We start from the raw sequence: 19,822 nt of genomic DNA, 5'->3' as shown, positions 1-19,822 counted from the left end.
GATGCTGGATGTAGTCCTGTGGAACGGCTTGCCATGCCATTTCCACCTGGCGCCTCAGTTGGACCAGCGTTCGTGCTGGACGTGCAGACCGCGTGAGACGACGCTTCATCCAGTCCCAAACATGCTCAATGGGGGACAGATCCGGAGATCTGTTGGCCAGGGTAGTTGACTTACACCTTCTAGAGCACGTTGGGTGGCACGGGATACATGCGGACGTGCATTGTCCTGTTGGAACAGCAAGTTCCCTTGCCGGTCTAGGAATGGTAGAACGATGGGTTCGATGACGGTTTGGATGTACCGTGCACTATTCAGTGTCCCCTCGACGATCAGCAGTGGTGTACGGCCAGTGTAGGAGATCGCTCCCCACACCATGATGCCGGGTGTTGGCCCTGTGTGCCTCGGTCGTATGCAGTCCTGATTGTGGCGCTCACCTGCACGGCGCCAAACACGCATACGACCATCAGTGGCACCAAGGCAGAAGCGACTCTCATCGCTGAAGACGACACGTCTCCATTCGTCCCTCCATTCACGCCTGTCGCGACACCACTGGAGGCGGGCTGCACGATGTTGGGGCGTGAGCGGAAGACGGCCTAACGGTGTGCGGGACCGTAGCCCAGCTTCATGGAGACGGTTGCGAATGGTCCTCGCCGATACCCCAGGAGCAACAGTGTCCCTAATTTGCTGGGAAGTGGCGGTGCGGTCCCCTACGGCACTGCGTAGGATCCTACGGTCTTGGCGTGCATCCGTGCGTCGCTGCGGTCCGGTCCCAGGTCGACGGGCACATGCACCTTCCGCCGACCACTGGCGACAACATCGATGTACTGTGGAGACCTCACGCCCCACGTGTTGAGCAATTCGGCGGTACGTCCACCCGGCCACCCGCATGCCCACTATACGCCCTCGCTCAAAGTCCGTCAACTGCACATACGGTTCACGTCCACGCTGTCGCGCCATGCTACCAGTGTTAAAGACTGCGATGGAGCTTCGTATGCCACGGCAAACTGGCTGACACTGACGGCGGCGGTGCACAAATGCTGCGCAGCTAGCGCCATTCGACGGCCAACACCGCGATTCCTGGTGTGTCCGCTGTGCCGTGCGTGTGATCATTGCTCGTACAGCCCTCTAGCAGTGTCCGGAGCAAGTATGGTGGGTCTGACACACCGGTGTCAATGTGTTCTTTTTTCCATTTCCAGGAGTGTATAATTGCTAATTTTATGTTTGGCATGCTTTTTGCATTGCTTGTGCAGTATGTTATGGCCTGTTTTGTGTACAAGGCTGGATCAGGTTCATCACTTATTAATTTATCTGGTAAACTGGTATTATACGTGCGTTGGGATTGGAAACATAAACAAAAGACGTTTCTTGTTGCTGCGAAATGTCTCCAAGAAATTTCAGCTTCCAAATTTCTCCTCTGAATGCTAAATTATTTTGTTGAATAGGAAAAGAAATCAGCATCTTAAGAAACTGAAGCTCTCACCGAAAGATGTATGTGTTAGTTTTTCCCAACTGACATGGTGTCCGAAAGTGGAGCGGTAGAGAAACAGACTGAAATTGATTCGAAGAATCTTCTGAAAAAGCACTTAAGTGTAAATCGCTGAATACACATTCAGATGTAGATGTAGGCACGAATACAAGTACTCGATCACCTCCTGTTCGCGGGAGCTCGACATAATGATATCACAAACCTTACAGTTAATGCAAGGACACCATCCTTCACCTCACTTCTCTGCTACACATCTCCTTCTAACACAGCTATATCGATGCACGTGATACCTTGCCTTCCAGTTCAAACTCGCAGTCTTTCCAGAACTGCAGATTACCGATTGACACCTTGCCTTCTAGTACATATTCGGAGACATTTGGCAGGAGTGTCGGTACCCGAGGGACATCTCACATTCCAGTCCATAAACGGAGGCGTTATCTGGAACTGCAGGTACCTGAGTGCCGCCATTATTCCCAGTTTATAAACGGATATGTTTCCTGGAAGTATGGATACCTGCGTGACATATTGCCTCCTGTTCAAAATCGTATATGCTTCACAGGACTGCAAATACCCGAGTGACATCTTGACTATCAGTTCATAATCTGAAATGTTTCCTGGAGCCACAGGTGCCTAATTGACATCTTGAATTCCGTTTCATATACGGAGACGTTTCCCGAAACAGTATGTTCCTCTTTTCTATCTTGCCTTCCAGTTCATACATATTCTGAAGCTACAGGCACCTGAGTGCCAGCTGATAAACTGATAACTTTCCCGGAACTGTAGGCAACCGAGTGACACTTGCATTTCAGTTCATAATTGGATATGCTTCCCGGCACTGTAGTAAATCTTCTCAGGCTTCCATCAGGGTAGCTACGTCGAAAATCCACGACGTTTCTTCGCCAGAAAATGATGAGAATGACACTCATCGAAATATCGCGGATTTTCGAAGCAGCTAACCGGATGGAAGCCAGAGAAGATTTCATCAGCATACACCGGGAAAGCCTACATTCACATCTTGAGTACTAGTTCATAATCCGAGACTCCCCTGTGGCCGCAGGTACCTGAGTGCCAGTTGATAAAGGGATACGTTTCCTGGAACTCAGGTCTGGACTGACATCTTGCTTTACATTTCATAATCGGTGTTTTCCAGAACTACATGTACCTGAGTGCCATCTTCACATCCAGTTCATAATTAGATATACTTCCCAGAACTTCAAGTACCCGAGTGACATCTTGCCTTCCACTTCCTAATCGGAGGATATATGCAGAGCCGGAGATACCTGAGTGCCAGATGACAATCAGATACCTTTCCTAGAACTGCAAGAACGCAAGTGACATCTTGCCTTCCTATTCATAATCAGAGAAATATTCCGGAACTGCGGGTATTCGAATGACATCTTGCATTCCATTTCATAATCCAGGATGTTTTACGAAAATGTGAGTACTTGAGTGACATCTTGCCTTCCTGTTCATAATCGGAGATGTTTTCTGGAACTGTGGGTACCCAAGTGACATCATGTTTTCCATTTTATAGTTGGATACATTTTCCAGCCTGCCGGTACACGAGTGACAACTTGTCTTCCAGTTCAAATTGCGATACATTTTCAGGAACCGGATGTACCCAAGTGAGACCTAGCCTTCCAATTCATAATCGGGACGTTTTCCAGAACTGTAGGCATCCAAGTAACACATTATTGTCCAGTTCATAATTGGAAATTTTTTCTGGTACTGCGGGTACCTGAGTGACATCTTGCCATGTAATTCATAATCAGAGACATTCTCTGGAACTGTGGGTGTGTGAGTGACATCTTGTCTTCTAATTTATAATCGGAGACATTTTCTGTCACTGTTAGAGCCTGAGAGCCGTCTTGGCTTCCAGTACATACTCAGAGACAGTTTCTGTAGCCGCTGGAACCTGAGTGCCATCTTGCCTTCCAGTTCATATTCGGGTATGCTTCCTGAAGCAGCAGATACCTGAGTGCCATTTTGCATTCCATTTATCATTCGCGGACGTTTTCCAGAACTGGAGGTAAGTGACATATTGCCTTCCAGTTAGTAATCAGAAATGTTTTCTGGATCTGCTGATACCCTAGTGACACCTTGCCTTCCGGGTCATGTTGTTGTTGTTGTTTTGGTCTTCAGTCCTGAGACTGGTATGATACAGCTCTCCATGCTACTCTATCCTGTGCAAGCCTCTTCATCTCCCAGTACTTACTGCAACCTACAGCCTTCTGAATCTGCTTAGTGTATTCATCTCTTGGTCTCCATCTATGATTTTTACCCTCCACGATCCCCTGGTGCCTCAGAACATGTCCTACCAACCGGTCCCTTCTTATTGTCAAGTTGTGCCACAAACTCCACTTCTCCCCAATTCTATTCAATACCTCCTCATTAGTTATGTGATCTACCCATCTAATCTTCAGCATTCTTTTGTAGCACCACATTTCGAGAGCTTCTATTCTTTTCTTGTGCAAACTATTTATCGTCCATGTTTCACTTCCATATGTGGCTACACTTCATACAAATACTTTCAGAAACGACTTCCTGACACTTAAATCTATACTCGATGTTAACAAATTTCTCTTCTTCAGAAACGCTTTCCTTGCCATTGCCAGTCTACATTTTATATCCTCTCTACTTCGACCATAATTGGGACATTTTCCAGAACTGCAGGTACCCGAGTGACATCTTGCCTTCCAGTTCACAGTCGGAGATGTTTTCGGAACTGCAGGTACCTGAGTGCCATCTTGCTTTCCAGTTCGTAATAGGACACGTTTTCGGAGTAGCAGGTATCTGAGTGCCAGTTCATAATCTGATACTGCGGAACTGCAGGTATCTGAGTGACATCATGCCGTCCAGTTCGTAATCGGAGACGTTTTCCGGAACTGGAGGTACCCTGGTGAGGCAAGAGCGGTCGCACAGCGCAGGCCGCCGCTCCGGCAGCGCTTAATCCGTGCGTCGCACGAGGCGCCGCGTGCGATACCTGCGCGGCACCCAGCAATTATGGCGGGGTCACGCAATTAACCACGCGGCCGCCAGCCCGTTGCCGGCGCGCTATTAGCGCTGGCCATTCATCAGCTGATGCGGGCCGGCGCCGTCCTACCGCGAGCCGTGGCGGGCCGTGAGTTATACGGCTGCCTTCCACGTAGCGCCGTACATCACCGCCGCGTCCTCTGCACACGTCCGCCGTGTTCCTCCGACGCCGCGGCGGCACACCTCGCCCTGGCGGGCGCGCCGGCCGGTGACACGTACGCTTTGCGTCACAAACGGCGCGCGGGCCCTCTTCCTTATTCCGCAGTTAATTTTCGAGGGAGAGGAGCCAGAGCTATGCATTTAACCTCAGCAAATGAATACTTTGCACGCCTGTCATTTCAGATGTTTTTCTCCGTAAGTCAGTTTCATTCAGCAGTCTTATTCACCTTAAGCACCATTCATGGTTTTCTTCGTATTGCAGCGTTGAGTAATTCACAGCGAAGAGGTACTAGCTTTTCCGTTGTATTAATGAATGAATTAATGATTTCCTATCTCTGCAGTTTGACTGATACGCGCCGTCAACGATGTCTCCGTTCAAATATTTGTGCAACTAATATTTTTTAATTAGTCAGTAGTTAAACTGTTCACGCGCCATGTACAATAACATGTTTATGCATTCAAACAGCCCATTCAAGGATCTTCGAAATGTCAAAATTGTAACACTTCCGGCACCATGATATTAAAGAAAACAAAAAGAAGTACGCATCATTTCTGATATGTCCACAGTAAAGTTGACCATCGTTTAGAGGTCGTGACCGTACGCTGAAAGTAGAATACTACTCGTTACAAAACTTGCAGTCATGTTTTAAGTTATGGCGCAATAGGGTGTAATGTCCGGAAAAAGTACGAATGGATAGACAAGGATCATTCTAAATGGAAAAAATTTACTGTCGTACATTGAAACTTAAGATAAAGGCCATCATTTCGGCTTTAGAGCACTGCCGAGGTTGTAGTGGTATATCAATAAACGACTGTCAAGTTTACCACGAATTCACATTTTGAAGAATACTCTCTGAGAAATAGTGGTAGAGCCGCAACTTCACGTCTGTTGGAAGCAACGCATGCAGATAATGGGGACACAACATGACTTCGGGCTCAGAGTTCAATTCTGTTAATGGATTAAAAAGTAAGAACTTCAGAAAGCACATTACACATGTACCACCACAAGCGCTTTGTCCAAGGAAAGTTGCGCATTATCAGAAGAGAGTAACTTACACTTTCCGATTTTCCTGCAGATGCAGTTATGCAGCAGTGCAGATAACAGTTGCATCACAGTGTGCTAGCAGAATGGCACAGTAACCGGAAACGCACACCAAAGTTGCGGGCAAAACATCTACATTTTATGCAGGTTCGCCGTGATATTCTGGTGTTGCATCAAAAGCAATGTCGCGTCGAGCCATAGCGAAATTATGCCGACAGTTTGACTAGTCCACACAGATGTGGGTGACGTTGATCAAGAAGGAACAGTCCAGATATTGCATTACTCGAGTTTCTTCTTTTCGGCAAGCTGAAACAAAATGTCAGGGAAAAGACATTTCTCCAACATTCACGCCGCGATTGTCAAATGGTTTGTGCCCAAGAACTGAATTTCTATAGTCGAGGTACTGAGTCAGTGTTAGAATGTTGCAACATTGTGTAAAGAGACTTGTTGACTATTAAAAATAGAGTCATCTTTGACGTCATAGTCCCTCATATTCTTCTTCACTCTCTTCTTCCTCATGTATTTCTTGTCCTAGTAATGGCATGTTTTCGAGGGATGGATTTTATTTGTAAACTGAAATACGGAAAGAAATTTATGGATGTAACTCAAACTGATATTTTAATATTTCATCTGAAAGAACAATTAGATTTTTTTTTACGGTGGGACCTCAGAAAGTAAGTCACGCATTATTTTGGTTGTGCTATTTTTTATGGAACTGAAAAACACAGTTGCATTTTCCTGTGAAACAAAGATATTTTTGCGTTTAGTGTATTGGACAAATTTTAAACCCTTAGATACAGGCAAGCCATATCTAAATCGACTTTTCCGGAATATATATATGCTCCCTGGTAGATACTTGGCATTAGCTGTTCTGGGGCGTTTCCTCACTGGAAAAGCGACATCTTTGACGTCCCAGTCCTCATATTCCTCTTCACTCTAATCTTTATCTTGTATCCTTTCTTGTGATTATGATAGCTCGTTGCCGACTCTAGTACCCGGTGCTACATGGAAAAAACGTATCTCCGCATTCTAGTAGTAGTAGTAGTAGTAGTAGTAGTAGTAGTAGCTTTATTCATCCGTAGATATCTTTTTACAAGGATATAGGACATGTCAAAGTAATTACAAGTTTAGACCAATTTAAAATGAGCTAATTCGTATACACATATATTTACAAACTTATGGTTAGAGACATTTATTCCTGGTACACAATACTTTTTTTACAAATAACTTATTAAATAATTTAATGCCACACTGTTCACCCATATCTCACTATCAGTCACTGCACACACTATACACACATAGTTTCATAACACTTTTCTCACTACAGACACACACGCACACACACACACACGCACACACACACACACACACGCACACACACACACGCTAGTGATCTCTGGGCCACTTTCCGTACCGCAAATTCCCATTTGCTATCCTGAAAAACTGAGTCAGCAATGAGCTCAGAAAGAGGAAGAGGTGATAGTATTGAGCTATGCGTAGCTTGGGGGTAAGTATTTCTAGAAAGGAAAAAAGAAGGAAAAAACATAAAGTGAAGGTGTTACGTGGAATGTTGAACATTTTATAACCATTATTATTATTGTTATTTATTTGTAAAACATTTTTTTATCCAAGTAATCATACAATGTATAAAATGTATTTCATATCACACACTTTATAGCTGCCTTTTTAAATATGTGTATTTTTGTAATTTCTTTAATCTCTTTTGGTAGTTTATTGTACAGTTTTATTTTTTGGTAGAAAATGCTGTTTTGAGTTTTATGTTTATTTTGTCTTGGTAAATGTAAGTTGAGTCTATCTCTTGTGCATGGTCATGGACAGAGCTGTTTGTGCAGTAATTACCAATGTTATTTTTGATGTGTACAACTGACTGGTAAATGGATGCACATGGAGCAGTTAAAATCCCCAGTGTTTTGAACAGATCTTTACAATGAGCTCGACTAGTATTTTTGCTTGTTATTCTTATGGCTCTTTTCTGGAGTTTGAAAACTGTGCTCTTATTTTGTGCGTTTATTCCCAAAAAAAGAATGCCATAGCTAAGAACTAAGTGTACTTATGAATAACATGTAACTAAAAGACACTGCTTGTTACACACTGATGACAGAATTCTAAGGGCATAATATGCTGATGACATTCTGTTTGCAAGTACGTTTGTGCGTTCACACCACTTCAACTGAGAATCAACACTCATTCCTAGAAATTTTGCATTTGTTACATAGTCTATAGAGGTGTCATCTACATTTAATTTAACATTGTCATTTTTCCTCTTCAAACTGAAATTCATGGCTTTAGTTTTCTTTATTTCCAATGTCACATTATTGCTTATTGACCAATTACAAACTTCCTTCAGAGTTTCATTTTCTTTCTCAGCAAGGAGTTCTCTTGTTTTCTCAGTGACTATAATATCGCTGTCGTCAGCGAAGAGAATTTTTTCACCATGAGTGACACTACTGGGAAAGTCATTAATGTGTATCAGGAATAGTATTGGTCCTAATATGCTACCTTGCGGAATCCCTATTAATGTATTTTGGTTCTGATAAGTGTTTTACTACATGTTTAGATCTATTTGAAGTATCTCTACTCTATCTCTACTCTTTGTACCCTATCTGCTAGGTATGATCGAAACCAGTCATTAGCTAACCCTGTCATTCCCAGTGCTTCTCATTTAATTAGTAGAATCTTAGAGTCGACTGTATCAAACGCCTTAGAAAGATCCAAAAATATGCCTTTGAAACACTCATCTTTATCAAGACCATCAAGGACAACTTTTGTGAATGCTACTATGGCTGACTCCGTATTTTTGCCACTTCCAAAAGATTGTATTTATTCAGGTAATTCATTAATATGTCTTTCATAATTGCTTCTATTATTTTTGAGAATGCTGACAGCAGAGAAATGGGCCGCTAATTTTCTATGTCTTCTGAATTGCCTTTCTTAAGCAAAGATACAACTCTTGCCTGTTTTAACCGCTCTGGAAATGTCCCTGATGTCCCTGACACGTTTGCACTAGTTTGTAAAGTTTATGTCAGTCAGAACGCAAAGCCGCGCTGGATTAGCCGAGCGGTCTGGGCGCTGCAGTCATGGACTGTGCCGCTGGTCCTGGCGGAGGTTCGAGTCCTCCCTCGGGCATGGGTGTGTATGTTTGTCCTTAGGACAATTTAGGTTAAGTAGTGTATATGCTTGGGGACTGATGACCATAGCACTTAAGTCCCATAAGATTTCACACACATTTCAACAGAACGCAAAGTATTTTTTCTGGCAGCAGAGCATTCACATTGCATAACGATAGTATCAGCTAGAATCCCAGATTTTCACTGATGAAGTGAATGTCAGTATGGTGAAAATGGTGCTAATTAGAACTTAACATAGAGAAATATAAATTTGTAAATTCAAAATTGTAAATACATAGAAGCTTTCTACTGCTCGATCTGTAATCACACAGAACACGCCCGACACTCCATACAAATATCTGGGAAAAAGAAAGCGTAGAGCAGATAAAAGTAAGGGTAAAGCTAAAGGCAGGCTTCGATTTATGGGTAGGGTATTGGCTAAATACCGCTACTACGTGAACGAGATCACTTACAGATTACAAGTAAGTCCCATACCGCAATATTAACGATATTTTCGGCACTCATCAGGGGATATCGAGCTCTACAAAGAAGAGCGACGTGAATACTCATAGGTTCGACGACGAACGTGAGAATGAAGAACAAAAACTTCACTGGAAAGCACTCACAGGAAGACATTTTATAGCTCTCGAAAACCTGTTTAAAAAGTTCAGTTTATGGCGAAAACCACATCCTTCAGCCCCTACGCTTAGATTTAGTTCAGACCTAGGAAATAAAATTAGTCTGATAGCATTTCGTATGGAGCCACGAAAGCAATCTTTCTTCTCACACTTCTTGCGTGATCTGTTGGAAAAAATGTGTGTGTGTGTGTGTGTGTGTGTGTGTGTGTGTGTGTGTGTGTGTGAAATCTTATGGGACTTAACTGCTAAAGTCATCAGTCCCTAAGCTTACACACTACTTAACCTAAATTATCCTAAGGACAAACACATACACCCATGCCCGAGGGAGGACTCGAACCTCCACCGCTACCAGCCGCACAGTCCATGACTGCAGCGCCAAGACCGCTTGGCTAATCCCGCGCGGCGATCTGTCGGAAAAAAATCACAAACTATAGTACAATGAAAGAGACCCATGGCTGCTCACTGTTATAGCATTAAGCAAAGTGAATTTGTTGTCTCAGCCTTGTGCAAGTGTTTCTATTTGGTTCCACTTCGGCTGCTACCTTTTACTTCAGCTTGTAATTTAGACTCAAGAGACGAAGTTAAATCCTCACAAAACCTTTACAGCAAAGGTAACTCTTGTAAGTTCTTGTTATTGGAGAACTGAATTAACAATTCTACGAAGGCAGAACAATATTTGGCTGAGTTTTAGTAAAGTACCGCAAGGCAGACGACCTACGGCTATGACTGAGTTCATATTTGAGTTCAGCCTGTATGCAAATAATATTAAGTCCCTAAAATATGGCTAAGGGTACTAACATGTACTTGAGCCATTGCGTCAAATGCACACTCTTGTAGCTTCTTCAACGCAGCCAAGTGTTTTAAAACGACAAGGCCAATGTTTACGCATGGGAAATATGAAGCTTGGTCCAGAGCTGAATTTCCTTAAGAGTGGCAAATGACTGGAAAATAAGAACATGGTTGACTGACGTTGAACGATGTAGTGGTAAGCCCCAGCCGCCGATTTTCTACTTTGTTTCACTGGTAGAACACTGAAAATAAAGATTTTTTATTTTTTCTGCAATGAGCGTTTTCAGACGACTCAGACCATCTGCAGATCAGACATGTGGAGATGCTGGCTGCCATCACTGGCATTAATTGGTATTGTTGTCCATTGCATGACTTAATTCGACCGAAACCAATCGTTACACTGAGGCCTGAGATTCATACAAAAATGTATAAAGTAAGACCAATGTTTTCTCCTCGGGACGAAACTGCCATCTTTCTGTAAATACTCGTACGAAAGTATTGTGTTTGGTGCTAAGGTTTTTTGCTCTCGTTAAGGGAAAAACAAGGGATATAGTCGAATTAGTTCGGCTGCTGTTAGATTTGAAAATGAAATGCTAGCGTTCTCCCTATAACCTCCAACTGGCAGTTTTCCACGTGCTTATAAATCGCTGTATAACATTTTAAAGATGCTGACGTTTCAACCAATTCAAACACTTCCATCTACACAAAGACAATGGTTTACTCTCACTCTGATAAGCATTTGACGAACCCTTCTACATTTAACTGAACAAAGATGTTTCTAAGAAATAATGCTAGTTTGGGCTACATTGCTGTACATTCAGTGTTGATAACCACAACTGAGGACACGGTACTAAAATCACGTGTGAATTCGCTATAAGAGTTGAGACTGTATACGAAATTGAAAATTGCTGATAATGCTCAGCGTTCAGGACCTTTTCGATACGCAGTCCTCCGTACACAATTCCTGTACAGTTTTACTCAAACGTTCTGTAAAGCGTGGTGTAACTATTTTCAAATCTGTCTTGCAGAATTCTGGATTAACGTACTTTTAAATAGATCATGCATTCATTGTCAAAAATTGTTTTCAGTACTATCTTGATACGGAAACAGGTGAACACCATGAACGATAGAGCCGTAGATACCGAAACAAAATCGTAGTAGGGCTTCTAGATCCCATCCTCTTATGTGATCTCAACTTCCATCCGACGTCCTTTATTCGATAAAATCAGGGACCGGTATTCCATATATCCTAATGATGGTCAAGGTTGTTAACATGCACCAATTAATTTCGGTTTTCTGTGATAAATTGGAATGATCGAGGAGGTGATTTGGTGTTTATGTGATTGTCGTTTCGCTTATTGATGAAAAATGGTTCAAATGGCTCTAAGCACTATGGGGCATAACGTCTGCGGTCATCAGTCCCATAGACATAGAACTACTTAAAGCTAACTAACCTAAGGACATCACACACATTCATGCCCGAGGCAGGATTCGAACCTGCGACCGTAGCAGCAGCGCGGTTCCGGACTGAAGCGCCTAGAACCGTTTGGCCACAGCTGCCGGCGCTTATTGATGATTGACTCCTCAGTGGCACATAGTCGACGATTTCTTCTCCTTTTCGAAAGCGTGTGAACTATTTGATAACGTATTTTCTACTGACGACTGCAGTTTCCTAAACTTGCTCCAACATCGCATACTTCTTCGTTGCTGTGTGTCTGAAATTTCAGCAACACGTGACCTAATGAGTTGCTCCTCCCTAAAGTGGAGGGAGTCACAATGCTCTTTGTAATCACTGCATATAATTCTGAACATACTGCAATTTTGAGGAGACCATACAATAAAATAAACTGAGTTATTATTTTGAAAAATGAATCATTTATATGGTGCAGTTTCTGGAAAAAAATCACCCATCGCTACGAGAGTTAGTTCTAGTAGAAAAAGTAGTTTATGTTACGAAGGGACAAATAATCATGAAGAAACAGCTGCAGGCATTACAACATGCAAGAAGGCTAGCAGATGAAATTTTCTGCTTAAAATATTATTAAAAAAGTTAGGAGTGGTTACAGACGCATTGTTGATGTTCTACCCTTACGTAACAGTACAGTTAGAGTATTTTCTGCAGGAAATATTTACTTCTGGACGCCGAATAAAAAGAGATAAATATTGATAAGAAAAGAATTTGGACTTTAAATTTCAAAGCTACAAAACGCCTAGGAATAAACTTCCTGGTTATCTTATGGCAGCAACTGACATTTAAGTTAAGCAGTAATTTATCATCTGTCTTTGCAGTGTGGCGTTTAACAGAGCTCCAGGTGGCTATTTAAACCATTATGTAATTACTGATGTAACTGTGCCAAGATTTATGAGCTCCAGTGTATTTTGAATTACTCAGCATTAACGAGTGGTAACTCACACTATAAACCGTATGTTAATAGAGTTGCGCTCAGTGCCATTTCGTTTACAAAACAAAGAAAAAAAGTAATGTGAACGGTTTGTTAAGTGGCAACCAGTAAAATGAAGACTTCATCTGGAAAAAGAAAGTAAAGCTCGTTATTCTGACGTGGACTACTTGTCTCAGAGCGTTGGAAAATAAGTCTCGGTTATCGCATATGCGAATAACAATAGATAGTGCTTAAAAAGGTAGCAAACAAAAGAGAATTACCTGTACTATGACAGAGGTGCAAGTTCATTGAAATCTCTTGAGCAACCAGTGTGGTGCGAATCACAGAATGCAGATTTTGCACCCATTTGACTCTGACATTTAAAGTACCAGATACGTTCAAGCAAAGTGCCTGCCTTTTTACGAGCGATATAGTGGTGTCTGTTACTTACTCAACTTCCGTAATCTCCGTAATCTGCACAGGCCTGCATGCACATACTGTCTTTGTAACGCTTTTCAGTGTTTGCAAATATACTACCTGCTCCACTTGTACAGTTACCAGTCTACACTAATAACTCCTCCGTTCTGTTTGGAAGGCTTTCCGAGATACTTACCTGCATAACAATATTCTGTAGCACATTTAATTGAGACTTTAAGCTATGTTTCTAAGTTTCGCCTCTTTATGTTTTCTTTGTATGTTAGATTCAAATAGTACATATAAAGAGCATCAATGTTCTGGAGTGTACGTTTTCTAATTCTTACGCGTAAGTTATGAAACAAATTTATAACGTTCAAGAAATCTATGGCTAATGGTATTCAATGGCTCTGCCAGAAAGTACATCTACATCTACATCTACATTGGCACTCTGCATTTCAACATGAATGCCTGGCAGAGGACTTTTCGAACAGCTTGCAGACTATTTCTCTCCTGCTCCGCTCTCTAACAGTGGATGGGAAAAATTTACATTTGAATATTGTTGCAAGAGGTCTGGTTTCTCTTATTTTAATACGACGATTAGTACTCGCTATATAGGTTGGCGACTATAAGGTATTTCGGTATTCAAAGGAGAAAATTGATGACTGAATTTTCGTGGAAAACGCAAAACGTTTATCACATCCGTAACACTTTCTCCTCTGTTTCTTGACAATATGAAACGAGCTGATCTTCTTTCGATTTTCAGATGTTTTCCACCAGTCCTATCCGGTACTAAGCGAAGGGTTCGAGTTCGATTCGCGACCGTAGATTTCCTCTTCTTGGAAACGGAATGTTGTGTTGTCCTTACGCTAGAAATCGTCATAAATGACAATCCACTGTTGAAGGAAATAACTGGGCAAGGCCCGAAACCCTGTATATTGAAATAAAAAGAATTCTAACCGTTAATGATCCCATACCGTACAGCAATAGTCCAGCAGAGGACGAGCTAGTGTAGTATAGGCAGTGTCTCTAGTAGAACTAGTGCATCTTCTATATGTTCTGCAGAAGACCAAGATATATCGTGGGCTCCACACGTGGGTTGTACTTCATGTTCGTCAACACTAAACGCTTGGGTGCATTGTAAGAAGGTCTCCACGAATGTTGTGTACCTGCTATTTAAAGTGAACTCACAAATCATGTGTCGGTTGCTATTTTTGTATGGTGCATCCAATGAGGAAAGGGGTCAATACCAACAGGAATATTCAGTACTGACATCCCACCGGTCATACTATCTGTGGCACATAGCGAAGGATTGCCTGTTCCCGTTCCCCTACACATACCGCGATCAAGCAGTGAAAGCACTGATGCTGAACTGACACGTACAGCCGAAAAAAATGCAGTCATCCACGCCAATGACACTGACCCTCCCTTTACACCAACGTCGTAATCTGGACAACCACACAAGAACCACGCAGTGTGGGCACAGTGACCTGGTTAGGGACTTGTGCTTCCATAGCATAAAGCCGATATCTTGGTCTCACGACTGCGGCAACGGAGTCTCGGTCGCTGACACATTACGTGTGTCTGTGTTTCAGGAGTTTCAGAAAAAACTTGAGTGTCATTTCAGCACTGAAGACAACACTACTTTCTGCAATGACAGTGACTTTTTGCAGGAAGATCTGAACATTACGTACAAACCAGACGAGTGGGAACACTTTATACATGGTTCAATAATAAGACTGAAGGCAGTACTGCTGCATAATGTTAATGAAAGGTCACCCACCCCTCTTGCATATGCTGCTGTAGCTAAAGAAAGTTATACCATACTGAAATCCGTTGTAAACTTAGTTAATTCCATTAAGAAGGAAAGGCTGGTATGTGCAGATTTCAAAGTCATTGCGATGTTGTTGGGTTTGCAAGAGGGTTAAGATAAGTATTGCTGCTACCTACGTGAGTGGAACAGTCGCGCAAGAGAAAAACACTACACACAGAGAGAGTCGCCCCCACGACAGCTCTGGTGCCTGGGTCAAAAATGATTGCCAAAGAACCTCTAGTGAACTGATATTCATTACAGCATTTTTTAAAGCTGTGTAGAGGAATGAAGCAGCATTTCAGTATTTGTGTAAATAGTATACACGGCTCAGCAGAAAAATTACGAAGGGAATGCTCATTGGTCCACAGATACGCCAGCTGTTGAGGGACACACACTTTGAGTCTACTCTAACTCGTTATCACCTGCATGCGTGGCGCTGGTTTCGTAATGTGACAGCATTATTCTTGGTAGAATGGAGATCCGAAATTACAGATACCTCATGGACGAACATGCTTATAAGGTCATTGGCTGCAACATCACCTTGAAGATACAGTTCCTTTACTCCCATCTCGATGTGTTCCCAGAGAACTGTCGTGTACTTAGCAAGAGCACAGCGAGCGGTTCCACCAGGACATATCTCGCACAGAAGAGCTATACGCAGAGCGGTGGACTACTGCTATGTTTGATGAATTCTGCTAGATGCTACAAAGAGATGCTTCAGGCACCACCCACAAGGAGAAGACAAAGAAACGGCGTGAATTAACTAGGTAAGTTCCATTAATGTAGCCTATGTATCCTACTAATTACGGTAGCAAAATGCGTGAAACATAAAATCCCTACTTACTTGTAACCCTTAGCTAGGTGACGATCTTAATTGTGATATTCGTGTTCAGAGCATTGAAATCTACAAAGAACGTGTACTATAGTTTCTGAAAAGGTTCCACTGTGGACCAATGACACTTTTCCTTCTAAGTCTCTTCATAAACTACGTTTTCGCCTCACTCCGTATTTTATGTGTGTATGTTCCTTTTACAAGTATGGTAACTTTGAAACTCTGTGTCTTGGAAATAGATAAAGATATCATCAAAAAAAAAGTCTCTGAGCACTATGGGACTTAACATCTGTGGTCATCAGTCCCCTAGAACTTAGAACTACTTAAACCTAACTAACCTAAGGACATCACACACATCCATGCCCGAGATAGGATTCGAACCTGCGACCGTAGCGATCACTCGGTTCCAGACTGAAGCGCCTAGAACCGCACGGTCACACCGGCCGACCTATCATCAACACGTTGAAGGTGTTCGAAATCGGGATCTGAGGAACACATCGCAAAAATATCAACCATTTGCTATGCATAGCAGTCCTGGAATCCGAGACTCCGTTTTGGTATCCCAAAACAAAGATTTTCGGGATATCTGATGAACCACCCATAAACTAAATGGTGCTCCACAAGCACCTTAAGAGGTGCCATGGACTATATATACTGTTAAAAGAACCAACTCGTTTGCTCGTTTGCTCTACTTGCCTTAGTTTGACCCTGTGCGGAAGGTTATTTGCAGTTACACGATCCTTCTGTTAGGTATACAAACTTGCCCCAACCCAAGTGCTATCCGAAACACTTGACTTTACTTCTTTTCACCAGAGGTCTGAGCCCCCGAAAAATTCCCTTTTTATTTGTGGCGTTGAGGAGCATATTAGACAGCGCATAGCCTCAGACATTAACTCGTCAGAAATGTAACGGTTGCTGTCCAAATTAACAACTATGCCAACCGGAGAAGATAGTTTTATCTGCCAAGTGGTGTCTCATACTATTATGTCGAATGCTGCGCTCGTGTAGCTACGACGATTTCTCCATGTGAGACCCGCTGCGTAATCTTCCCCACATGCAGAATATACAGAGTAATGTATAAACTCATTGGAAATGCATATCCCTTTAATTAAAGGAGATAGAAATGAAGTATAATGTTAGTGGTGCAACTTAAGGTCCAACTAAAGGTGGTAATTGTTCAGAATGGCATCCTTGCCCCACAATACACCGTCGCACAATGACTTGCAACAGAGCGATATGCGCAAAGTGTATTGTTACTTATGGAACAGCATCACAAGGTTACTCAATTTGCTCTTTGAGATCTTCTAGTGTTTATAGACCATAAACGCCGCAGTGTAAACTGTGTTCTTGAGAGTACCCCACAGACAGAAGTCTAGAGAAGCTGAATCAGATCTACCTGAAAACTCCCAACTCCCTCTTCGTGCTATGTCGCAGGTATTGTGCGACTGAGAAATGCCTCCACACAACATGAAAGCGAGGTGGCGACTCATCCTGTTGAAAATAATAATCTTCATTTTCAAAAACAGTCGTTCAGACCAGGAGTTGCCATATGCAATATTTCTATGTAAGAGTCGCTTTTGACTGTTGTCCGCCCCAGTAGCTGAGTGGTCAGCGTGACGGATTGCCGTCCTCTGGGCCCGGGTTCGATTCCCAGCTGGGTCGGAGATTTTCTCCGCTCCGGGACTGGGTGTTGTGCTGTGTTCATCATCATTTCATCCCCATCCGGCGTGCAGGTCGCCCAATGTGGCGCCGAATGTAATAAGACCTGCGATATGGCGGCCGGACCTGCCCCGCGAGGGGCCTCCCGGCCACTGACGCCAAACGCTCATTTCCATTTTGACTGTTGTCAAAGAAGTACGGGCTGAATATCCATCTAGAAGGTAGACCACACCAGACCGATACCCCTGGTAGACAAAAATGGCATTCCTCGGTTACCTGTGAATTCTTACTGGCCCAGTACTCGCAGTTACGGCGGTTAATTGTTCCGTTAAGTTTAAAGGTCACTTCATCTGACCAAAGAATTAGATCTTGGAAACAATGCTCTTATTCACATCTGTTAATAAACCACTCACAAAATTCACTTCTACTCTCAGGATCATTCTCGTTAAGAATAGGGAAAAGCCTTCAGATGTAAGGCTGAAGTTTCAGAGCTCGCAAAATTCTATGAACACTGCTTTTGCAGATCCAAGTCTGATGAGAGCATTGCCTCACACATCTCTTCGGGGATTGTGTATACGTCTGCATCAATACTTTCATTGTCTGCTGAACGTCTCTTTCTCCCACAATGCCCCTTCTTCAGATCCAGCACTGTTCCTTCGACTTCACACTTATCACGGATTCTATAATTGTTACTCTTTTTGGTGGTGGTGTCCCCGACTTAAGCCTCTAACGTCGTAGTACCTGACTCACATTCTCTGTTTTTCCGTAACCATTTCCGGTGATCCAAAGATAACGCTACGTTCGTTTACGATCTTGAAACAGAATAAACCGTTGTCATATTTTTCACCGTCTTCTGAATTAATACCCGCTGAAGCTGTATTTCTATCTCCTTCAGTTAAAGAGACATTAAGTTTCAAAGAGTGTATGAATTATTTTGGAACACCCTGTACATGGCATTAGTCCTTGTTATTTTCTGCGGATGCGTCGAAATCTAAATCATGTGCGTATCCCAACATGTAGTTTACTTCATGTAACTTTGTCTTTTGTTGCATTCCGTAGTTGAGGTGTTGAAATTTTAATGCCCAGCAGCGCACAATGGCTTCTAAGTTCGTTCGCTGACACTTCTCTTGTCGTTGCGCGATAGTAAAGATATGCGGTAGGATTTGGATATAATTTCCACTAAATTTAACGAAACGCTGCTCTCTTCAAATGTTGATGAATACAAGATGATTCCACAAAGAAAGAAAGAACCTGGTAGTATCCTCCAATAAAATTTCCTTGGAACGCGTCACGTCGTTCAAATATTTGCAGTTATCGGTAAGAATCGACATGAAATGGGGCGAAGAGTCGCAATCAGCTGTAAAGGCAGAGCAGGCCAATGGAAGATAAACATTTGTTGGTAGGTTTCTGGGGAAAAACAGAGTACCTGTGAAGGAAGTCGCATACGAGAGGGTAGTGTGGTCAGCTTCATTGTCCAGTCACGCTAATGTGAGCACCTGTAAAAAGGCAGAACAGCTAGTTATTAAAGCACAGACCGCTGTGATATGTGCAGGAAGAGAGTGAATAAGGATCAGGAAAGTGCTGACAGGGACGTGGAGCCATTCCGGCTGCAATGACATGGCCAGCTGCGCTAGGTATCTAGACTGAGGATGGATGGCGCGAACAGCCCGATAGAAGTGGTTCCACAAATTCTCGATTGGATTTATATCCGGGGCGTTTTGTGACCAGGGGAAGACGAGAACCTCATCCTGGTGCTCTATAAACCACTTACGTACATTGTGAGCTGTATGACAATTGCTTTGTCCTGCAGGTAGATGCAATTGCGCCTAGGAATTGCTCACTGGATGAAGGCGTAGACGTGGTCCCCAAGGACAGATGCATACTCGTCTTGACCCAGTATGCCTTCCAGAATGATGAAATCACCTAGGGAACGCCACAAAAAATTGCCCCGACGCTAACGATCCCTCCTCCGGCATGGAGCCTTCCGACTACTGTTGCTGGCCCGTACACGCGAACGGCAGTCTGTCCGATGGGGCATAAAACGTGATTCATCTGGAAAGACCACCCTTCTTCGCCACTCAGTGGACCTCCAGTTGCGGTAGTGGCGTGCAAATTGCAGCCTTAGTCGCCGATAAACAGCAGTCACCATGGGTTCATGGAACAGACGCCTGCTGCGGAGGTCTATAAGCAGCAACGATCGCTGACCGATTGTTGAGGTGACACTAACGGTCCTTGGTTCAGCTGGGCGGTCAGTTGTTCAACAGTTGCACGTCTAGTGACCCGTACACATCTCCAAGCCATTACTTACCGCTGTTGTCTCGGCGCCGGTTTTGTACAGTGCCATTCTGCCAAGCATAATATGTTTCAACTACAGCGGCAAGGGAGCTGTTTGTAAACTTAGCCCTTTCGGAAGTGTTTCCACCCTCGGCGCGAAAGTCCTCCGTACGGTTT

This window comes from Schistocerca americana, chromosome 3 (genome assembly GCF_021461395.2).
Source record: "Schistocerca americana isolate TAMUIC-IGC-003095 chromosome 3, iqSchAmer2.1, whole genome shotgun sequence".
NCBI lineage: Eukaryota > Metazoa > Arthropoda > Insecta > Orthoptera > Acrididae > Schistocerca > Schistocerca americana.
Note: the sequence above shows the minus strand (reverse complement) of the source record.